The sequence below is a fragment of the Centropristis striata genome, chromosome 7, assembly GCF_030273125.1.
Source record: "Centropristis striata isolate RG_2023a ecotype Rhode Island chromosome 7, C.striata_1.0, whole genome shotgun sequence".
NCBI classification, from domain to species: domain Eukaryota; kingdom Metazoa; phylum Chordata; class Actinopteri; order Perciformes; family Serranidae; genus Centropristis; species Centropristis striata.
Window position 1 is genome coordinate 21317090 of NC_081523.1, and position 24462 is coordinate 21341551.

At 44.0% G+C, this 24462-nt stretch overlaps 1 protein-coding gene and 1 long non-coding RNA gene across 2 annotated transcripts in view; one reads left to right on the forward strand and one right to left on the reverse strand.

The window, feature by feature from the left end:
- fancc (FA complementation group C) overlaps window positions 1-24462 on the reverse strand; it is a 90145-nt gene that overhangs the window by 25205 nt on the left and 40478 nt on the right. The gene's annotated exons all lie outside the window — the stretch shown is intronic.
- On the forward strand, window positions 22593-23043 carry LOC131974265 (uncharacterized). Its single transcript, XR_009394649.1, has 3 exons — window positions 22593-22660; window positions 22750-22815; window positions 22997-23043. It is a non-coding gene; the product is annotated as an uncharacterized LOC131974265 (long non-coding RNA).

Below are 24462 nucleotides of genomic sequence, written 5' to 3' on the forward strand. Positions count from 1 at the left end.
AAAGTATGTGGAAGTTATTAGCCTAAACGCACTTTCCTTTATTATAGCGCCACCTAGTGGTGGAAATTCAGGATGACAATAGATTATAAAATTTTTCACCATGTGTGACTTATATTTAAAGTTTCATGAGTTTTGGGGTATGTTCAGGCAGTGAAAAATGCGATCATTTTGGACAAAGAATAAAAATAATAATAATAACTAGGACTGCGCGCAGTACTGAACGGGCCCTCGCAGAGTGGAGCCGTCGGGGGAGGCGCCGTCACGGGAGGGCACGTCGGACGCAGCGCTGTGGGCTCAGTCCCTATGCGTCCCAAATGGCGTATCTCCTACCACTGTGCTCGGGGTAGGTGTAGAACATAATACTTGCTGTAGCCAGCAGGGGGCGCTATGACTGTGTGTCAATATTGACATGTGGGTGTGTTCTGGGCTGGCCCCTAATCATGTGTGTGAAATTTGGGACAGATTGGACAATGTATGGTCAAGTTATCCAGTCTCGTGTTTCATGGCGAGACGCCATATTTTGCCACCATGCCACGCCCACATAGTGTGACCGTCGGTAAAGATTTATACAACTTTTGATCCCAAAGGCCTTGTGATGCTACTGACCAAGTTTGAAGAGAATTGAATGAAATCTGTAGGAGGAGTTCGTTAAAGTATGCGACCTGGAAATGGCCAAAAACGATGACAAGTGCGATATTCAATCCAAGATGGCCGACTTCCTGTACATTTCAGGGTATGGGTCCAAGAGGCTTTTTGGTGCGTCTCCACATGAAGCACGTGTGTACCAAATTTCGTGTGTCTATGTGAAACCTACTGCTGGGGCTAGGTGAAAAACATGTTACTTGCTGTTGCCTGCAGGGGGCGCTATGACTGTGTGTCAATATTGACATGTGGATGTGTTTATGGCTGGATCCTTATCACGTGTGTGAAATTTGGGACGGATTGGACAATGTATGGTCAAGTTATGCAGTCTGGTGTTAGATGGCGAGACGCCGTATTTTGCCGCCATGCCACGCCCACATAGTGTGACAGGCGGTAAAGATTTATACAACTTTTGATCCCAAAGGCCTTGTGATGGTACTGACCAAGTTTGAAGTCAATGGGATGAAATCTGTTGGAGGAGTTATGTAAAGTACGCAACGTGGTCATTTTGTGAAAGGGGGCGTGGATAAAGCATAAGGGGCGGGGCTTTCTGAAATATTGTTATGTAGAAGTGTTAAGGGCTGGACTGTGATGAAGCATGAGAAATTTGGACCAGATGGGACAAAGTATGTGGAAGTTATAACGATCTCGTGTTTTATGGCGAGACGCCATATTTTGCCGCCATGCCACGCCCACATAGTGTGACCGTCGGTAAAGCTTTATACAACTTTTGATCCCAAAGTCGTTGTGATGGTACTGACCAAGTTTGAAGTCAATTGGATAAAATCTGTAGGAGGAGTTCGTAAAAGTATGCGACCTGGAAATGGCGAAAAACGATGACAAGTGCAATATTCAATCCAAGATGGCCGACTTCCTGTACGTTTTCGGGTATGGGTTCTTGAGGCTTTTTGGTGCGTCTTCCCATGATACACATATGTACCAACTTTCGTGTGTCTACGTCAAAAAAACCTATATTGTGAGGATGTTTTGAAAATTTTGAGGGGGCGCTAGTGAGTCATTTTGCAAGGTCCATTCCCGCGAATACCAGAATACGTAAATTTCAAATCTGATTTATGTATATTCCAAATATGGTGAGTTTTTGAATATGATAAAGGCCTCAAATAAGCGATTTACTCCCCCTAAAAATAATAATAATAACTAGGACTGCAAGCAGTACTGAACGGGCCCTCGCAGAGTGGAGCCGTCGGAGGAGGGCACGTCGGGGGAGGGCACGTCGGGGGAGGCCACATCGGGCGTGGCAATGTGGGCTCAGTCCCTATGCGTCCCAAATGGCGTGTCTCCTACCAATGTGCTTGTGGTAGGTGTAAAACATGTTACTTCCTGTAGCCAGCAGGGGGCGCTATGACTGTGTGTCAATATTGACATGTGGGTGTGTTCCGGGCTGGACCCTAATCACGTGTGTGAAATTTGGGACAGATTGGACAATGTATGGTCAAGTTATACAGTCTCGTGTGTTATGGCGAGACGCCATATTTTGCCGCCATGCCACGCCCACATAGTGTGACGGTCGGTAAAGATTTATACAACTTTTGATCCCAAAGGCCTTGTGATGGTACTGACCAAGTTTGAAGAGAATTGGATGAAATATGTAGGAGGAGTTCGTTAAAGTATGCGACGTGGAAATGGCCCAAAACAGCAGGAAACGGCATTTTCGATCCAATATGGCCGACTTCCTGCACGTTTTAGGGTATGGGTCCTTGAGACTTTTTGGTGCGTCTTCCCATGATACATGTATCTACCAAATTTCGTGTCTCTACAACATTCTTGTGCGAGGGGCTGAATTTTCTTGACTTTCAAGGGGGCGCTGTTGAGTGATTTTGCCACGCCCATTCCCGCGAATACCAGAATATGTAAATTTAAGCGGAGATTTATGTATATTCCAAAAATGGTGAGTTTTTGAATATGATAAAGCCTCCAAATTAGCGATTTACTTTTGGGAAGGAGAAGAATAATAATAAACGGACCAATTTCAATAGGGTCCTTGCACTGTTAGTGCTCGGTCCCTAACTAGGACTGCGCGCAGTACTGAACGGGCCCTCGCAGAGTGGAGCCGTCGGGGGAGGCGCCATCAGGGGAGGGCACATCAGACGCGGCGCTGTTGGCTCAGTCCCTATGCGTACCGAATTGCGTGTCTCCTACCACTGTGCTTGTGGTAGGTGTAAGACATGTTACTTCCTGTAGCCAGCAGGGGGCGCTATGACTGTGTGTCACGATTGACACGTGGGTGTGTCCTGGGCTGGACCCTAATCACGTGTGTGAAATTTGGGAGAGATTGGACAATTTATGGTCAAGTTATACAGTCTTGTGTGTTATGGCGAGACGCCATATTTTGCCGCCATGCCACGCCCACATAGTGTGACCGTCGGTAAAGATTTATACAACTTTTGATCCCAAAGGCTTTGTGATGGTGCTGACCAAGTTTGAAGAGAATTGGATGAAATCTGTAGGAGGAGTTCGTTAAAGTATGTTACCTGGAAATGGCCAAAATCGATGACAAGTGCAATATTCAAACCAAGATGGCGGACTTCCTGTTGGGTTTGAGGTATGGGTCCAAGAGGCTTTTTGGTGCGTCTCCACATGAAACACGTGTGTACCAAATTTCGTGTCTCTACGTGAAACCTACTGCTGGGGCTAGGCGTAAAAGATGTTACTTGCTGTTGCCAGCAGGGGGCGCTATGACTGTGTGTCAATATTGACACGTGGGTGTGTTCCGGGCTGGACCCTAATCACGTGTGTGAAATTTGGGACAGATTGGACAATGTATGGTCAAGTTACCCAGTCTCGTGTGTTATGGCGAGATGCCATATTTTGCCGCCATGCCACGCCCACATAGTGTGACAAGTGATAAAGATTTATACAACTTTTGATCCCAAAGGCCTTGTGATGGTACTGACCACGTTTGAAGTCCATGGGGTGAAATCTGTCCGAGGAGTTATGTAAAGTATGCAACGTGGTCATTTTATGAAAGGGGGCGGGGATAAAGCATAAGGGGCGGGGCTTTATGAAATATTGTTATGTAGAAGTGTTAAGGACTGGACTCTGATGAAGCATGAGAAGTTTGGACACGATGGGACAAAGAATGGAGAAGTTATAACAATCTCGTGTTTTATGGCGAGACGCCATATTTTGCCGCCATGCCACACCCACATAGTGTGACCGATGGTAAAGATTTATACAATTTTTGATCCAAAAGGCCTTGTGATGGTAATGACCAAGTTTGAAGTCAATTGGATAAAATCTGTAGGAGGAGTTCGTTAAAGTATGCGACCTGGAAATGGCCAAAAACGATGACAAGTGCAATATTCAATCCAAGATGGCCGACTTCCTGTACGTTTTCGAGTATGGGTTCTTGAGGCTTTTTGGTGCGTCTTCCCATGATACACGTATGTACCAAATTTCGTGTGTCTATGTGAAAAAAACCTATATTGTGAGGATGTTTTGAAAATTTCAAGGGGGCGCTAGTGAGTCATTTTGCAAGGTCCATTCCCGCGAATACCAGAATACGTAAATTTCAAATCTGATTTATGTATATTCCAAATTTGGTGACTTTTTGAATATGATAAAGCCCCCAAAAAGGCAATTCATTTGGGAGAAGAATAATAATAACTAGGACTGCGCGCAGTACTGAACGGGCCCTCGCACAGTGGAGCCGTCGGGGGAGGTGCCGTTGGGGGAGGGCACGTCGGACGCGGCGCTGTTGGCTCAGTCCCTATGTGTACCAAATTGCATGTCTCCTACCACTGTGCTCGTGGTTGGTGCATAACATGTGACTTCCTGTAGCCAGCAGGGGGCGCTATGACTGTGTGTCAATATTGACACGTGGGTGTGTTCCGGGCTGGACCCTTATCACGTGTGTGAAATTTGGGACAGATTGGACAATGTATGGTCAAGTTATAACAATCTCGTTATTATCTCTGTTTTATGGCGAGACGCCATATTTTGCCGCCATGCCACGCCCACATAGTGTGACCCTCGGTAAAGATTTATACAACTTTTGATCCCAAAGGCCTTATGATGGTACTGACCACGTTTGAAGTCAATTGGATAAAATCTGTAGGAGGAGTTTGTTAAAGTATGCGAGGTGGAAATGGGTAAAAACGATGAATTGTGTGATTTTCTAACCAAGATGGCGGTCTTCCTGTTGGGTTTGAGGTATGGGTCCAAGAGGCTTTTTGGTGCGTCTCCATATGAAGCACGTGTGTACCAAATTTCGTATCTCTACATCAAACCTACTGCTGGGGCTAGGCGTTAAAGTTGTTACTTCCTGTTGCCATCGGGGGGCGCTATGACTGTGTGTCAATATTGACATGTGGGTGTGTTCAGAGGTGGACCCTCGGCACGTGTAAGAATTTTGGGCCAGATGAGACAATGTATTGTGAAGTTATACAGTCCCGTGTTTCATGGCGAGATGCCATATTTTGCGGCCATGCCACGCCCACATAGTGTGACAGTCGGTAAAGATTAATAAAACTTTTGATCCCAAAGGCCTTGTGATGGTACTGGCCAAGTTTGAAGTCCATGGGATAAAAGTTATTGGAGGAGTTACGTGAAGTATGCAACGTGGTCATTTTATGAAAGGGGGCGTGGATAAAGCATAAGGGGCGGGCCTTTATGAAATATTGTTAATGAGAAGTGTTAAGGGCTGGACTCTGATGAAGCATGAGAAGTTTGGACAAGATTGGACAAAGAATGTACAAAGAATGGGAAAATTATAAGGATCTGATGTTTTATGGCGAGACGCCATTTTTTGGCGCCATGCCACGCCCACATAGTGTGACCGTCGGTAAAGATTTATACATCTTTTGATCCCAAAGGCCTTGTGAGTGTACTGACCAAGTTTAAAGTAAATCGGGTGAAATCTGTAGGAGGAGTTCGTTAAAGTATGCGATCTGGAAATGGCCAAAAACAGCAGGAAATGCCATTTTCTATCCAAGATGGCCGACTTCCTGGACGTTTTAGGGTATGGGTTCTTGAGACTTTTTGCTGCATCTGGGCATGATACATGTATGTACCAAATTGCGTGTTTCTACGACATTCCTGTGCGAGGGGCTGAATTTTCTTGACTTTCAAGGGGGCGCTGTTGAGTCATTATGCCACGCCCATTCCCGGGACCACTAGAATACGTAAATTTCAGTGGAGATTTATGTATATTCCAAAAATGAGGAGTTTTTGAATATGATAAAGCCCCCAAAAAGGCGATTCATTTTTCGGAAGAAAAAGTATAATAAAAAAACCGACCAATTTCAATAGGGTCCTCGCACCGTTAGTGCTCGGTCCCTAACTAGGACTGCGCGCAGTACTGAACGGGCCCTCGCAAAGTGGAGCCGTCGGGGGAGGCGCCGTCAGGGGAGGGCACGTCGGACGCGGCGCTGTTGGCTCAGTCCCTATGCGTACCAAATTGCGTGTCTCCTACCACTGTGCTTGTGGTAGGTGTAAAACATGTTACTTCCTGTAGCCAGCAGGGGGCGCTATGACTGTGTGTCACTATTGACCCGTGGGTGTGTCCCGGGCTGGACCCTAATCACGTTTGTGAAATTTGGGACAGATTGGACAATGTATGGTGAAGTTATTCAGTCTGGTGTTAGATGGCGAGACGCCATAATTTGCCGCCATACCACGCCCACATAGTGTGACCGTCGGTAAAGATTCATACAACGTTTGATCCCTAAGGCCTTGTGATGGTACTGACCAAGTTTGAAGTCCATGGGGTGAAATCTGTCTGAGGAGTTATGTAAAGTATGCAACGTGGTCATTTTATGAAAGGGGGCGTGGATAAAGCATAAGGGGCGGGGCTTTATGAAATATTGTTATGTGGAAGTGTTAAGGGCTGGACTCTGATGAAACATGAGAAGTTTGGACCAGATGGGACAAAGAATGGAGAAGTTATAACAATCTCATGTTTTATGGGGAGACGCCATATTTTGCCGCCATGCCACGCCCACATAGTGTGACTGTCGGTAAAGATGTATACAACTTTTGATCCCAAAGGCCTTGTGATGGTACTGACCAAGGTTGAAGTTGATCGGGTAAAATCTGTAGGAGGAGTTCATTAAAGTTTGCGACCAGGAAATGGCGAAAAACGATGACAAGTGCAATATTCAATCCAAGATGGCCGACTTCCTGTACGTTTTCGGGTATGGGTTCTTGAGGCTTTTTGGTGCGTCTTCCCATGATACACATATGTACCAACTTTCGTGTGTCTACGTGAAAAAAACCTATATTGTGAGGATGTTTTGAAAATTTTGAGGGGGCGCTAGTGAGTCATTTTGCAAGGTCCATTCCCGCGAATACCAGAATACGTACATTTCAAATCTGATTTATGTATATTCCAAATTTGGTGAGTTTTTGAATATGATAAAGCCCCCAAAAAGGCAATTCATTTGGGAGAAGAATAATAATAACTAGGACTGCGCGCAGTACTGAACGGGCCCTCGCAGAGTGGAGCCGTCGGGGGAGGCGCCGTCAGGGGAGGGCACATCGGACGCAGCGATGTGGGCTCAGTCCCTATGCGTCCCAAATGGCGTGTGTCTCCTACCACTGTGCTCGGGGTAGGTGTAAAACATAATACTTGCTGTAGCCAGCAGGGGGCGCTATGACTGTGTGTCAATATTGACCCGTGGGTGTGTCCCGGGCTGGACCCTAATCACGTGTGTGAAATTTGGGACAGATTGGACAATGTATGGTCAAGTTATACTGCCTCGTGTGTTATGGCGAGATGCCATATTTTGCCGCCATGCCACGCCCACATAGTGTGACCATCGGTAAAGATTTATACAACTTTTGATCCCAAAGGCCTTGTGATGGTACTGACGAAGTTTGAAGTAAATCGGGTGAAATCTGTAGGAGGAGTTTGTTAAAGTATGCAACATGGAAATGGCCAAAAACAATGAATGCTGCGATTTTCAAACCAAGATGGCGGACTGCCGGTTTGGTTTGAGGTATGGGTCCAAGAGGCTTTTTGGTGCGTCTCCACATGAAGCATGTGTGTACCAAATTTTGTGTCTGTACGTGAAACCTGCTGCTGGGGCTAGGCATAAAAGTTGTTACTTCCTGTTGCCAGCGGGGGGCGCAATGACAGTGTATCAATATTGACATGTGGGTGTGTTCAGAGGTGGACCCTCATCACGTGTGAGAAATTAGGGACAGATTGGACAATGTATGGTCAAGTTATCCAGTCTGGTGTTAGATGGCGAGACGCCATATTTTGCCGCCATGCCACGCTGACATAGTGTGACCGTCGGTTAAGATTTATACAACTTTTGATCCCAAAGGCCTTGTGATGGTACTGAGCAAATTTGAAGTAAATCGGGTGAAATCTGTAGGAGGAGTTCGTTAAAGTATACGACATGGAAATGGCCAAAAACAATGAATGCTGCGATTTTCAAACCAAGATGGCGGACTTCCGGTTTGGTTTGAGGTATGGGTCCAAGAGGCTTTTTGGTGCGTCTACACATGAAGCACGTGTGTACCAAATTTCGTGTCTGTACGTGAAACCTGCTGCTGGGGCTAGGCATAAAAGTTGTTACTTCCTGTTGCCAGCGGGGGGCGCAATGACAGTGTATCAATATTGACATGTGGGTGTGTTCAGAGGTGGACCCTCATCACGTGTGAGAAATTAGGGACAGATTGGACAATGTATAGTCAAGTTATACAGTCTCGTGTTTTCATATTTTGCCGCCATGCCACGCCCATATAGTGTGACGGTCAGTCAAGATTTTGAGTATGTTTAATCCCAAAGGCCTCATGATGACACTGACCAAGTTAGAAGTGGATAGGGTTTAATGGGTAGGAGTAATGCCTTCACGGTAGAAAAGTTTGTAGGGGGCGCTGGTGAGCCGTTGTGCCACGCCCATTCCCGCAACCACTAGAATACGTAAATTTCACAAGAGATTTATGTATATTCCAAATATCAGGAGTTTTTGAATATGATAAAGGCCCCAAAAAGGCGATTCATTTGGGAGATGAATAATAACTAGGACTGCGCGCAGTACTGAACGGGCCCTCGCAGAGTGGAGCCGTCGGAGGAGGGCAGGTCGGGGTATGGCACGTCGGGGGAGGCCACATCGGGTGCGGCAATGTGGATTCAGTCCCTATGCGTCCCAAATGGCGTGTCTTCTACCACTGTGCTCGGGGTAGGTGTAAAACATAATACTTGGTGTAGCCAGCAGGGGGCGCTATGACTGTGTGTCAATATTGACATGTGGGTGTGTCCAGGGCTGGCTCCTCATCATGTGTGAGAAATTTGGGACAGATTGGACAATGTATGGTCAAGTTATACAGTCTCGTGTTTCATGGCGAGACGCCATATTTTGCCGCCATGCCACGCCCACATAGTGTGACCGTCGATAAAGATTTATACAACTTTTGATCCCAAAGGCTTTGTGATGGTGCTGACCAAGTTTGAAGAGAATTGGATGAAATCTGTAGGAGGAGTTTGTTGAAGTATGCGACCTGGAAATGGCCAAAAACGATGACAAGTGCGATATTCAAACCAAGATGGCGGACTTCCTGTTGGATTTGAGGTATGGGTCCAAGAGGCTTTTTGGTGCGTCTCCACATGAAACACGTGTGTACCAAATTTCGTGTCTCTACGTGAAACCTACTGCTGGGGCTAGGCGTAAAAGATGTTACTTGCTGTTGCCAGCAGGGGGCACTATGACTGTGTGTCAATATTGACACGTGGGTGTGTTCCGGGCTGGACCCTAACCACGTGTGTGAAATTTGGGACAGATTGGACAATGTATGGTCAAGTTATACAGTCTTGTGTGTTATGGCGAGACGCCATATTTTGCCGCCAAGCCACGGCCACATAGTGTGACAGGTGGTAAAGATTCATACAACTTTTGATCCCAAAGCCCTTGTAATGGTACTGACCAAGTTTGAAGTCCATGGGATGAAATCTGTCGGAGGAGTTATGTAAAGCATGCAAGGTGGTCATTTAATGAAAGGGGGCGTGGATAAAGCATAAGGGGCGGGGCTTTATGAAATATTGTTATGTAGAAGTGTTAAGGGCTGGACTCTGATGAAGCATGAGAAGTTTGGACCAGATCAGACAAAGAATGGAAAAGTTATAACGATCTCGTGTTTTATGGCGAGACGCCATATTTTGCCGTCATGCCACGCCCACATAGTGTGACCGTCGGTAAAGCTTTATACAACTTTTGATCCCAAAGCCCTTGTGATGGTGCTGACCAAGTTTGAAGTCAATTGGATAAAATCTGTAGGAGGAGTTCGTTAAAGTATGTGGCGTGGAAATGGGAAGAATTCCATATTCGATCCAAGATGGCCGACTTCCTGTACGTTTTAGGATATGGCTTCCACTGACTTTTTGGTGCGTCTTGCCATGATACACGTATGTACCAAATTTTGTGTGTCTACGACAAACCAGTGTGAGGATATGAAATTTAGGGGGCGCTAGTGAGTCATTTTGCCACGCCCATTCTTGCGAATACTAGAATATGTAAATTTCACGGGAGATCGAGTTATATTCCAAAAATGGTGAGTTTTGGGATATGTTAAAGGCCCCAAAAAGGCGATTCATTTGGACTAAAAATAATAACTAGGACTGCGCGCAGTACTGAACGGGCCCTCGCAAAGTGGAGCCGTCGGGGGAGGCGCCGTCAGGGGAGGGCACGTCGGACGTGGCACTGTTGGTTCAGTCCCTATGCGTACCAAATTGCGTGTCTCCTACCACTGTGCTTGTGGTTGGTGTAAAACATGTTACTTCCTGTAGCCAGCAGGGGGCGCTATGACTGTGTGTCAATATTGACACGTGGGTGTGTTCAGGGCTGGACCCTAATCACGTGTGTGAAATGTGGAACAGATTGGACAATGTATGGTCAAGTTATACAGTCTGATGTTTTATGGCGAGACGCCATCATTTGCCGCCATGCCACGCCCACATAGTGTGACCGTCGGGAAAGATTTATACAACAATTCATCCCCAAGGCCTTGTGATGGTACTGACCAAGTTTGGAGTCAATGGGGTGAAATCTGTAGGAGGAGTTATGTAAAGTATGCAAGGTGGTCATGTGATGAAAGGGGGCGTGGATATAGCATAAGGGGCGGGGCTTTATTAAATATTGTTATTTAGAAGTGTTAAGGGCTGGACTCTGATGAAGCATGAGAAGTTTGGACCCGATGGGACAAAGTATGTGGAAGTTATAACGATCTCGTGTTTTATGGCGAGACGCCATTTTTTGCCGCCATGCCACGCCCACATAGTGTGACCGGCGGTAAAGCTTTATACAATTTTTGATCCCAAAGGCCTTGTGATGGTACTGACCAAATGTGAAGTCGATCGGGTGAAATCTGTAGGACGAGTTCGTTAAAGTATGCGGCATGGAAATGGGCAAAAAAAGCAGGAAACGCCATTTTCGATCAAAGATGGCCGACTTCCTGTACGTTTTAGGGTATGGGTTCTTGAGGCTTTTTGGTGCGTCTTCCCATGATACACATATGTACCAACTTTCGTGTGTCTACGTGAAAAAAACCTATATTGTGAGGATGTTTTGAAAATTTTGAGGGGGCGCTAGTGAGTCATTTTGCAAGCACCATTCCCGCGAATACCAGAATACGTAAATTTCAAATCTGATTTATGTATATTCCAAATTTGGTGAGTTTTTGAATATGATAAAGGCCTCAAATAAGCGATTTACTCCCCCTAAAAATAATAATAATAATAATAAACGGACCAATTTCAATAGGGTCCTCGCACTGTTAGTGCTCGGTCCCTAATAACTAGGACTGCGCGCAGTACTGAACGGGCCCTCGCAGAGTGGAGCCGTCGGGGGAGGCACCATCAGGGGAGGGCACATAGGACGCGGCGCTTTTGGCTCAGTCCCTATGCGTACCAAATTGCGTGTCTCCTACCACTGTGCTTGTGGTAGGTGTAAAACATGTTACTTCCTGTAGCCAGCAGGGGGCGCTATGACTGTCTGTGAAAATGGACACGTGGGTGTGTTCAGGGCTGGACTCTAATCACGTGTGTGAAATTTGGGACAGATTGGACAATGTATGGTCAAGTTATACAGTCTCGTGTGTTATGGCGAGACGCCATATTTTGCCGCCATGCCACGCCCACATAGTGTGACCGTCGGTAAAGATTTATACAACGTTTGATCCCTAAGGCCTTGTGATGCTACTGACCAAGTTTGAAGTCCATGGGGTGAAATCTGTCTGAGGAGTTATGTAAAGTATGCAACGTGGTCATTTTATGAAAGGGGGCGTGGATAAAGCATAAGGGGCGGGGCTTTATGAAATATTGTTATGTAGAAGTGTTAAGGGCTGGGCTCTGATGAAGCATGAGAAGTTTGGACCAGATGGGACAAAGAATGGAGAAGTTATAACAATCTCGTGTTTTATGGCGAGACGCCATATTTTGCCGCCATGCCACGCCCACATAGTGTGACCGACGGTAAAGATTTATACAACTTTTGATCCCAAAGGCCTTGTGATGGTACTGACCAAGTTTGAAGTCAATTGGATAAAATCTGTAGGAGGAGTTCGTTAAAGTATGCGACCTGGAAATGGCCAAAAACGATGACAAGTGCGATATTCAATCCAAGATGGCCGTCTTCCTGTACGTTTTCGAGTATGGGTTCTTGAGGCTTTTTGGTGCGTCTTCCCATGATACACGTATGTACCAAATTTTGTGTGTCTACGTGAAAAAAACCTATATTGTGAGGATGTTTTGAAAATTTCAAGGGGGCGCTAGTGAGTCATTTTGCAAGGTCCATTCCCGCGAATACCAGAATACGTAAATTTCAAATCTGATTTATGTATATTCCAAATTTGGTGACTTTTTGAATATGATAAAGCCCCCAAGAAGGCAATTCATTTGGGAGAAGAATAATAATAACTAGGACTGCGCGCAGTACTGAACGGGCCCTCGCAGAGTGGAGCCGTCGGGGGAGGCGCCGTCAGGGGAGGGCACATCGGACGCGGCGCTGTTGATTCAGTCCCTATGCGTACCAAATTGCGTGTCTCCTACCACTGTGCTCGTGGTAGGTGTTAAACAAGTAATTTGCTGTTGCCAGCAGGGGGCGCTATGACTGTGTGTCAATATTGACACGTGGGTGTGTTCTGGGCTGGACCCTAATCACGCGTGTGAAATTTGGGACAAATTGGACAATGTATGGTCAAGTTATACAGTCTCGTGTTAGATGGCGAGACGCCATATTTTGCCGCCATGCCATGCCCACATAGTGTAACCGTCGGGTAAGATTTATACAACTTTTGATCCCAAAGGCCTTGTGATGGTGGTGACCAAGTTTGGAGTCCATGGGGTGAAATCTGTTAGAGGAGTTATGTAAAGTATGCAACGTGGTCATTTTATGAAAGGGGGCGTGGATAAAGCATAAGGGGCGGGGCTTTATGAAATATTGTTATTTACAAGTGTTAAGGGCTGGACTCTGATGAAGCATGAGAAGTTTGGACCAGATGGGACAAAGAATGGAAAAGTTATAACAATCTCGTGTTTTATGGCGAGACGCCATATTTTGCCGCCATGCCACGCCCACATAGTGTGACCGTCGGTAAAGCTTTATACAACTTTTGATCCCAAAGTCGTTGTGATGGTACTGACCAAGTTTGAAGTCAATTGGATAAAATCTGTAGGAGGAGTTCGTAAAAGTATGCGACCTGGAAATGGCGAAAAACGATGACAAGTGCAATATTCAATCCAAGATGGCTGACTTCCTGTACGTTTTCGGGTATGGGTTCTTGAGGCTTTTTGGTGCGTCTTCCCATGATACACATATGTACCAACTTTCGTGTGTCTACGTGAAAAAAACCTATATTGTGAGGATGTTTTGAAAATTTTGAGGGGGCGCTAGTGAGTCATTTTGCAAGGTCCATTCCCGCGAATACCAGAATACGTAAATTTCAAATCTTATTAATGTATATTCCAAATATGGTGAGTTTTTGAATATGATAAAGGCCTCAAATAAGCGATTGATTCCCCCTAAAAATAAGAATAATAATAAACGGACCAATTTCAATAGGGTCCTCGCACCGTTAGTGCTCGGTCCCTAATAATAATAACTAGGACTGCAAGCAGTACTGAACGGGCCCTCGCAGAGTGGAGCCGTCGGGGGAAGGGCACGTCGGGGTAGGGCACGTCGGGTTAGGGCACGTTGGACGTGGCGCTGTGGTCTCAGTCCCTGTGCGTACCAAATGGCGTGTTTCCTACCACTTTGCTGAGGGTAGGTGTAAAACATAATACTTGCTGTAGCCAGCAGGGGGCGCTATGACTGTGTGTTACTATTGACACGTGGGTGTGTCTCGGGCTGGACCCTAATCACGTGTGTGAAATTTGGGACAGATTGGACAATGTATGGTCAAGTTATACAGTCTCGTGTTTCATGGCGAGGCGCCATATTTTGCCGCCATGCCACACCCACATAGTGTGACCGTCAGTAAAGCTTTATACAACTTTTGATCCCAAAGTCGTTGTGATGGTACTGACCAAGTTTGAAGTCAATTGGATAAAATCTCTAGGAGGAGTTCGTAAAAGTATGCGACCTGGAAATGGCGAAAAACGATGACAAGTGCGATATTCAATCCAAGATGGCCGACTTCCTGTACGTTTGAGGGTATGGGTCCAAGAGGCTTTTTGGTGCGTCTCCACATGAAGCACGTGTGTACCAAATTTCGTGTGTCTATGTGAAACCTACTGCTGGGGCTAGGTGAAAAACATGTTACTTGCTGTTGCCTGCAGGGGGCGCTATGACTGTGTGTCAATATTGACATGTGGATGTGTTTATGGCTGGACCCTTATCACGTGTGTGAAATTTGGGACGGATTGGACAATGTATGGTCAAGTTATGCAGTCTGGTGTTAGATGGCGAGACGCCATATTTTGCCGCCATGCCACGCCCACGTAGTGTGACCGTCGGGTAAGATTTACACAACTTTTGATCCCTAAGGCCTTGTGATTGTACTGACCAAGTTTGAAGTCCATGGGGTGAAATCTGTCTGAGGAGTTATGTAAAGTATGCAACGTGGTCATTTTATGAAAGGGGGCGGGGATAAAGCATAAGGGGCGGGGCTTTATGAAATATTGTTATGTAGAAGTGTTAAGGACTGGACTCTGATGAAGCATGAGAAGTTTGGACGTGATGGGACAAAGAATGGAGAAGTTATAACAATCTCGTGTTTTATGGCGAGACGCCATATTTTGCCGCCATGCCACGCCCACATAGTGTGACGGTCGGTAAAGATTTATACAACTTTTGATCCCAAAGGCCTTGTGATGGTACTGACCAAGTTTGAAGTCAATTGGATAAAATCTGTAGGAGGAGTTCGTTAAAATATGCGACCTGGAAATGGCCAAAAACGATGACAAGTGCGATATTCAATCCAAGATGGCCGTCTTCCTGTACGTTTTCGAGTATGGGTTCTTGAGGCTTTTTGGTGCGTCTTCCCATGATACACGTATGTACCAAATTTTGTGTGTCTACGTGAAAAAAACCTATATTGTGAGGATGTTTTGAAAATTTCAAGGGGGCGCTAGTGAGTCATTTTGCAAGGTCCATTCCCGCGAATACCAGAATACGTAAATTTCAAATCTGATTTATGTATATTCCAAATTTGGTGACTTTTTGAATATGATAAAGCCCCCAAAAAGGCAATTCATTTGGGAGAAGAATAATAACTAGGACTGCGCGCAGTACTGAACGGGCCCTCGCAGAGTGGAGCCGTCGGGGGAGGCGCCGTCAGGGGAGGGCACATCGGATGCGGCGCTGTTGGCTCAGTCCCTATTCGTACCAAATTGCATGTCTCCTACCACTGTGCTTGTGGTAGGTGTAAAACATGTTACTTCCTGTAGCCATCAGGGGGCGCTATGACTGTGTGTCAATATTGACATGTGGGTGTGTTCCGGGCTGGACCCTAATCACGTGTGTGAAATTTGGGACAGATTGGACAATGTATGGTCAAGTTATACAGTCTCGTGTGTTATGGTGAGACGCCATATTTTGCCGCCATGCCACGCCCACATAGTGTGACGGTCGGTAAAGATTTATACAACTTTTGATTCCAAAGGCCTTGTGATGGTACTGAGAAATATGTAGACTAAGTTTGTTTAATAACAGACAGTTGTAAAGAGTTTGTTAGTGCAATTTTGATATGTAGAATGTAACAGATGTGATGTAACATGTATTGAGGCAACTTTATGTGTTGACATGGCAGAAGAATTAAAGTTGTGTAATAGCTGTTGTTGCTTATGTGTTGAGTTTATTGATTTTGTATTACATGTATGTTTACTTGTTTGTGATATTTTATGATCGTAAATGTGTGGTAAAAATGAAATGAAATGAAAAAGGATGTGTTTGTTGGTGTGTTTGCAATAGTATAGCTTTATAATGAAAACATATTAAGTCATTAATTTGCGATTAATGTTGATGGTTTGTGTGTAATGCTAAAGGTATAGAGTTAATGTAATATATAGCACGTTATTTACATGTAAAGCATGTGGTATTAGTCATGACTAGCGTCGTTCAAGACATTAGTTTTATTTTGAAAGTGTTTGTGTTTTTTTAGACTTCCGGTTTTGTATTTCCTGTTTCTGTGCATGCGTTGTTTCTAGCTTTCTATCGCCTGCGAGTTTCATTCCTTCGGCACACTCGGTCTGAAGTAAGTCAATATATGTGATTAGTCCCGGTGTATTTCCATGATGTTTTTCGTAGTTAGTGTTGTGTGTGTGGCTTTAGGGCTGGAAGTATGTGGGAAGGGTTTTGCTTGTACAATGTTGTTGTGTAATTAATGCGTTGTTACCATATATTGTATAAATAAGTGTTTTAGTCGAGGATGTCTGTGGGGCGTTACAGTGTGTAGGCGTCTGCGAAATGGCGCGACTTAAAGAAAGTGTAAACGGGCAAAAAGTGTGTGGGGGTTTTGTCTTTTGTAAAGACTGGGATGATTAGCATGAAGCACAGCAGATGTAATATTTAATTAGTTATAATTAGCAGCTAGTGAAGTAAACAATATATTCATATAGGCGTCTGATATTGTTATGTATGTAGGTAAAAAGCCTCATTGGCTTAAAAAAGTGATTTTTCCAGAGAGACCTGGTCAGAGAGTGATCATAATGAAAGACAAGTTTCAACATCAAACACGGTTATCAATTTGGTCTTGTAATTAATGTGCGTTACCATACACTGTATAAATTAGTGTTGTAGTGGAGGTTGTTTGTGGGGCGTTACAGTGTGTGTAGGTCTCTGCAAAATGGCGCGACTATAAGAAAGTGTAAAGGGGCAAAAAAATGTGTGGGGGTGGGGACATGTCTTTACTAAAGGCTGGGATGATTAGCATGAAGCACAGCAGATGTCATATGTAAGTAGTTTTAATGAGCAGCTAGAGAAGTAAACACTATATTCATACTGGCTTATGATATTCTTATGTATGCCGGTCAAAAGGCTCATTGACTTTAAAACTGTATTTTTCCAGAGAGACCTGGCCAAAGAGTCAGCATTAAGACAGACAATTTGCAACATCAAACACGGTGATTGCAAACATTAAATACATATTCAGTAAACAACAACACGGAGTGAGTATCAGTCGAGCAGTTATGTGAGGGTCATTTGTTTGGCATTGTCCTTGATTTCATTGGAAGTTGTGTGTGTGTGTTCTGCCTACTATTTATGTGACTATTATGTGTTATTGATGTTTTTGTTAATGTGTGTTTATCAGATCATGTCGTCTCCAATGAAGTTTGCTGAAACCAGTGAGCCAGATGTCGAGGCAGTGAAACAGCAGCTGCAGTTGCTGAGCGTAAGTGTTTTTAGTTGAAGATGGATGGATGGTTTGAAGGATAGAAAGATAACTAGATGTATCCATCTCTCAATAACCAACGTATTTGTGCCAAATGCTAGTTCTATCAATTTTACATGTGATGTTTGTTTTGTTATTTCAGTATGCTTGCAACGACCCGCAGCTACCGAGGCCTGAACTGTATGCCCAGAGCATAAGGGTTCATTCTAGGGTTGTGGACCTGTTGGTGCGGCAGTCCCGCACTAAGAGGTCTGTCGAGGCAAAGAACCGATTTTTGAAGCGAGAGTTGGAGGGCATGGAGAGAAAGCTGAAGGCTTCGCAGCAGGAAGTTGAAGTCTTAAAGGCGACAAAGGCCTTTGAGTCAGATGGTAAGTGCTTGTGTTGTGATGTTTGAACTAAAGTATTCTTACAGTACTGTCTTCATGTGTTTTGAGGCTTGATAGACCTGGGGACAGTGTCAGATATACATTATTTGTGAGTGCGTGATGTGTATGAGTGATGAATTGTAATGAACCAATGGCACATTTTGAGTCAGTGTTGTATTCTTGCAGTTAGCAGTGTTACTACATAAAATGAAGGAGGTTGATAAATGTTTGTCATTGGTCCTAATTCCCACATGTCATCTGTCTTTCTTTTGCATGTGTGTGCAGTTACAGAAGAGGCAGTGAAAGGTGAGGTGGTGCAGTACAATGTGTATAGTAATAAAGCTATAATGAAGTTGGTTTTCTGTTAATGTGTTTGTTTTGTTGTTGACTTGTGTGCAGAGCCCACTGGAGTGGAGGTGGAGGAGACACCAGCAGAGCCAGTTGATGACGCTCTTTTGGGGCTGGCCTTTTAAATTGTGTTTGTGTTGTAAATATGTAAATAAAGTTTTTTGGATTAAGAACCCTACAGTGTGCTGCTGTTTCTTTTGGCATTTACGTGCAAGTCTTGAATGTTCTGACTGACATGTCTAAGAAGTGTGTGAAAATGCATATGTCTGTATTCATAGTTTTAGTGACGGTGTGTGTGTGTGTCTGTGGTTGTGTGTTTTGTTTGTTTGTGCATGTGTGTGTTTGTTTTGTGTTATTCTGTGGTGGTGTGTGTATGTTATATGTTTTTGTGGTTTGTGTGTTTCCTTGTGTGTGTAATGTGTCTGTCCGTGTGCTCTGTGTGTATTGTATGGTCAGTGTGGTGTTTGATGGGGAGACGGCATATTTTGCTGGCATGTTACAACTACATATTGTCATGGTCAGTAAAGGGCTTGATAAGCTCAAACTGCATATATATATTTATATATATATCTATATATATCTATATATAAGCTACATAACCCATGCATATATATATATCTACATATGTATGTATGTATATATGTATATATATATAAATTATGTGTTTATATGTGTATATATATATATATGTGTGTGTATATATATATATATCTATATATATATTTAACACATATATACATATGTACATATATATACATATATGTGTGTATATAGATATATATGTGTACAATATACATATACATGGATAGATATAAATATACACACACACACACACACACACATATATATATAAATATATGCTTAAGGTATGAAGTTTATGCATTGACATGGAAGAATAAAAGGAAATGTGATATTCTAGCTTATGTGTGTCCTTTTGGAGTTAATGTCAGAGTGTAAGTCATGACTCTGTGGTTATTGGATACCATTTCTGTGTTAAAGGTAAGAAGTTATTTTAATATCCAGAAAAGCATTAATAATTGAGGCATGTTATAAACGTGATGACTGTGGAAATGTAAGTGAGAAGTTCGCATTTTCAAATATAGTTTTATTGTGAAAACATCCGGTTTTGTATTTCCTGAAGTAGTTGGTGATGGGTTGAACTTTCACCTTAAACGTGACCTTTAGTATCCAATCAGATGTAAATGCGATGAGGTTGTTTGTGTATTAATAGTTGTGATTGGATAAAGTAGTACTAAAGAAAACAACTGGTCTCGTCATATAAAATCTCGCGGTGCTTCGCGAAACGCCCCTTTCTGTTTGCCGGCCGAGTGGGTGAAACGCTAACTGAGCTCAGACACAGAAAGAATCAAAGAAACAAAGAAAAAGTTACTGTAATATACAGTTTGATAGACAAAGACCTTAATACACCAACAAGATCCTTCGAGGATTTTTTTTTTGGATCTTGGATTTGAAGAGAAGCAAAGTAAGTAAACATCGCTTGGTGTGATCATGCTGTGGTCGCTAGCTCCTCTTTGAATGGTATTGTGTGTTTTTAGTGTTTAGTTGTTGTTGAGAAAGCAACGATTGCGTTGTGATTGTACATGAGTGGTTTGTGTGGTGTTGTACGTGGTAATTGTAGGTGAGTTAGGAGGTAGTTAGTTGTTAGGTGAAAACAAAGGGAGCTCCGGCGTTTTGTTTGTTTCGTTATTAGCTAGCGCGATGCAGCGAGGTAGCTGTTAGCTTAGTGTTTACGGCCTGGTAGAGTGTGTGTGTGGGTGTGTTCTGAGTCTGTGTGTTTAGAAAATCTTTCTGAAATGGTTGAGCATGTTGTGACTGATATGTAGCAGGAGGATAGTAGCTAGTAGTTAGCGTGTACTTGTTTATTCGAAATGCTGTTTTCATCGTGTTTGTTGTCGGTAATTTCACGATGTAGCTCTTTGTCGTTATTGTTTGATCACATCTAAGATAGTTCGGTAGTAGATAGCTGACGAAGTTACTTAGTTAGACGTGTGTCTAATAAAACGGCGTCGTATATACAGTTCAATAAATTATGACATTATATTACAATATGCTGATATTACATCTAAAGTGATCCATTCTTGAAATCTACTTCAGTTACACAGTAGAAGTTCGCAGGTGTTTTTTCATAAATGTACAGGATTTTTCACAGTTGAAAATATTCGTATAATGTTTTTGGATATGTACAGTTGTGGAGATTGTAGACAGTGCCTTCTTTTTAGAGGAGAAAATATCACTTGTTTGGGGTAGTTATTAAATGTAAAAGTATGTTTTTTTATCTGTGTTAAACGAGATGTTGTTTTGATGTTTTGTTGGAAAGTGACTGCAGGTTTTTCACACAGCCTTGTGTAGAAAGAACTGTAATGTTATATACAAAATGGCATATTTGCCTGATTATATGGTGAACGTCATTTGATGAAGCAATTGGTTGTTTATACTGTTAGATTACATGCAGTTAGCATCATTGAATTGTTGTATGTTACGTTGTAAGATTCATATGCACATGACTTATTTACTGATTTCATGACTGTGTGTGTGTGTGTGTGTGTGTGTGTGTGTGTGTGTGTGTGTTTTGTGTGTGTGTGTGTGTGTGTGTGTTTGTGTTGTGTTATTGTGTGGTGGTGTGTCTATGTTGTATGTGTTTTGGTGCTGTGTTTGCTTGTGTGTGGGTTGTGTGTAAACCTGTCCATTGTTGTGTGTGTGCATATGTTTTTGTGTGTGTCTGAACTTTGTTTGGCTGAACTTGTGTGTGTGTGTGTGTGTGTGTGTGTGAACATGTGTGTTTGTGTGTGTGTTTTTGTCTGAACTGCTGTGTGTGTTGTATTTCTCTGCATGTCTGTTTGCCTGTCTGTCTGTGTGTGTGTGTGTATCTGAACTTGTGTGTGTGTGTGTGTGTGTGTGTGTCTTAACTTGTGTGTGTGTGTGTGTGTGTTTTCGTCTGAACTTTTGTGTGTGTTGTGTCTCGTTGCATGTGGGTCTGTTTGTCTGTGTGTGTGTGTGTGTGTGTGTGTGTGTGTGTGTATCTGAACTTGGTGTGTGTTTGTATGTGTGTCTGAACGTGTGTGTGTGTGTGTGTATATGAACTGTGTGTGTGTGTGTGTGTGTTTTGTCTGTACCTTTGTCTGTGTGTGTGTGTGTGTGTGTGTGTGTATATATATCTGAATTGGGTGTGTGTGTGTGTGTTTTGTCTGTACTTCTGTGTGTGTGTGTGTGTGTGTGTGTGTGTTTGTGTCTGTGCATTTGTTTTGTGTGTGTGTCTGTGCACCTGTCTTTGTGTGTGTTTGTGTGTCTGTGCTTGTGTGTGTGTGTGTCTGTGTGCCTGTCTCATCTCTTAGATGCCCAGAGGGAAGTCCTACAGACGTGCCCAGGCTGCCAAGCAGAGGTGGGGGGAGCGCATCCGTGTGGGAGCTCAGCGTCACACGCCGACCATTGCAGAGCGTATGTACCCAATTTGCAGTTGTCAAAATTGTCCTTGTGTGTATATTGTTTTGGCATGATTGTCGAGTTGTCGTTATGCAGTAATATTTGCAGTAGTCTTGAAGTGTTTTTTGATATTGTAGTTTGCATAAGTCGTGATGTTGCAATTAAGTGTGGATTGTGTATTTGTTGTGTCTGTTTTGTATAGGTGTGGGGACAGGGCCGCGACATGCTGCTTTGGTTTGGCCACCATCAGCTGTCACCAGCAAGACTGTGAAGCTGGTCCTCCCACCGGAGTGTCCAGATAAGAAGGTATTGTTGGTACAAGAAATAGCAACATAAAATGAATGTTTCATACCAATAGAAGGGTTGTTTGTAATCATGGATGGGAAAAATGTCTGTGTATTTGCAGTTCGTGCTTCTTGTTGGTGACTCCCATCTGCGAGCCATTGCTGACAACTTCGTGTTCATGCCTGAGGGTAAGTTGTCCTTTGGGGTCTTGTCGTCGCCGGGGGCCAGTGCAGCTGAGTTGGGTAGCGAGGTAAAAGAAGCGTTGCCGCTTTTACCTCGAAAACCTGACTTGGTCTGTCTGCTGGCCCCCAGCAACAACTTGACATCCAGTAGGACTGTCACAGAGGCAGGGCAGGAGTTTGGCACGCTCATTGAGGCACTGTGTGGGAACTTCCCTAAGGTAGGCATCTTTTTATGTAATGGGTATTGTTGGTTTATGGTACCATTATGATTAGGTGGTATAAACTGTTGCATAATGTATGGCTTAGACTTTTGGCAGAGAAGAATACATTTATAACTAAAAATTGTTTTTTTCTGAACAGGTGGTGGTGGTGGACTTCCCTCCACGCCTTACGGTGGAGGTCTCCCTGCAGGACTTTTTGCGCCAGGAGTACCACCGTGTTGCTGCCAGCATCGGTATGTTTTTAAATCAAAGTATGTAATGTATGTATAAATGTGTGAATCTTTAGTCTGATGCCTATTTTTGTATTGAAGGTGTCCCCTACAAGTCCACTGTGGAGCACTTCCCTTTGGACTGCCTTGAGCTGTGGAGCTGGCGCGATGGTGTAAGTACACTATATTTGTACCAAATGGAAACGCTTCTGGTGTAGTTCAGTGAATGTGACATGACCATTTGTTTGTGATTATTTCGCAGATTCACCTGAGCGACACTCTTGGGATGGGGATCCTGGTGAAGCTGTTTTGGGCTGCTGCCTGTCAGGTTAGTCAATGTAATAAAAGCAAAATGACTTTGGTGTTTTGTGATGTTTTTTAACAGTGCTTGTGTTTGTTGCCAGTTGTTTTATGTATGTGTGTATTGGTATTTGATGAGGGCTGGGTTTCAACACGTGCTATTTCAATTAAGTTAAGTATGATGTTTGTTTTTGCTGTGTTATTGTCAGACACTGGAGCCAGCTGCACCCGCGCCTGTGCCTGCAGCTCCTCCTGCTGCCAGTCGACCCAGGGTTGTTCCACGTATCGTGGTGAAGGGTGAGGTCGTGGCGCCACCTCGACCAGACCCTTACCAGTGGGCTGTCGTTCGACCTGGCAGCAAGGTAAGGGGTTTGACACAGTGATTTGGACATGAACATGATGTTTGTTGAAGCGCAATTAGTTGTTTATTTAAAAGTGTGCCATTTCTGTCAATACAGAGGAAGCAGCCCAAGGCCTCCTGTGGTGACGCTCTTCAGCAGGTTTGTTATTATGCTTTCAGATAAACAAAAGTGTGGGGTGTCTTATTAGAAAGTGGTCAACAGCGGTCTTTGTGTCATGTCACAGGTTCTGCTGAAGGAGTGCTTCATCCCACTGACACCGGTCAGGTTCAGCAGTGCCATCTTGGATGCGATGGAACAGCTTGTTCCATCACATCTGGCCAGTCCAGAAGATGGCACTGCTGTTCCTCAATGTCAGGTAAAGTAACAGTTTTGTCTGTTGTGGATAAGAAAATGTCGGTCTGAAGTCCTTACGGTTGGAGGTTTTTCCCAATGTGCTAAAAGTTTTCTCATGTGTTTTATACCAATAGGTGGAAGGGCGCCGGCGGGTTGTTGCTGCGAGGCGTGTGGCCACTCCACAGGTTTGATGTTTTTGTTATTATTGGCAAGACACAGTATTGGACAGAAATTGTTATTGTTTGGCCAGTTTGAGTAGCCATATATTAATGCTATTTTAGTTTATAATGTTTACTAATGCTGCTTGTGAATCAAAGAAAAGATGATGTGGTTGTATCCATTTGTTGAAGTTTATGACATTGTTCCTTCCATAGGCCAAGGCTGCAGCTGTTCATGTGAAGGGCCCTGTTGGTGGTTACAAAGGGCCGGCTGCTGCTGAGGAGGTTGGTACACTTTGTTTTTTTTCTGTCCCTTTATAATTGTACATCTTCTATGTTTTAATGTGGGTGGTCATTTTATGGTTGTGCAGAGTATTGATTCGATTTTTGTTATGTGATGTTGTTTTAGGTGCAGGCAACACCCAGCTTGGTGTCTGCGAGCACATCACCTCCTGCTCCTGGTCCTGTTGGGAGCTCAGTGGGGAGGGAGGTGCTTGCGACTGCACAGCCTACTGCTGCCAAAGGTAAGTGTGAGGTTCTTCCTTCTGTTTGCACACCTACACACACAGGGCACACATCTGAGGTTAGCAGGACTGTCAGGCGTAGGAATAGTGTTCGGGGAAGTTTCAATCAGGGTGATTCTAGGTTTAAATATAGAGGGGTTCAGTGTATGGCGATAGCTTTGGCTGGCATAGCAAAGCATCGCATTGCCAGCGTGTTTTCGTGGAACTCCAGGACACTGGATCAGGTTGTGGAGTCAGGTGACAGGTTGTATACGTGTTTGCGAGAGAACAACTTGATCAGTGGTGGGTCTGAACTGCT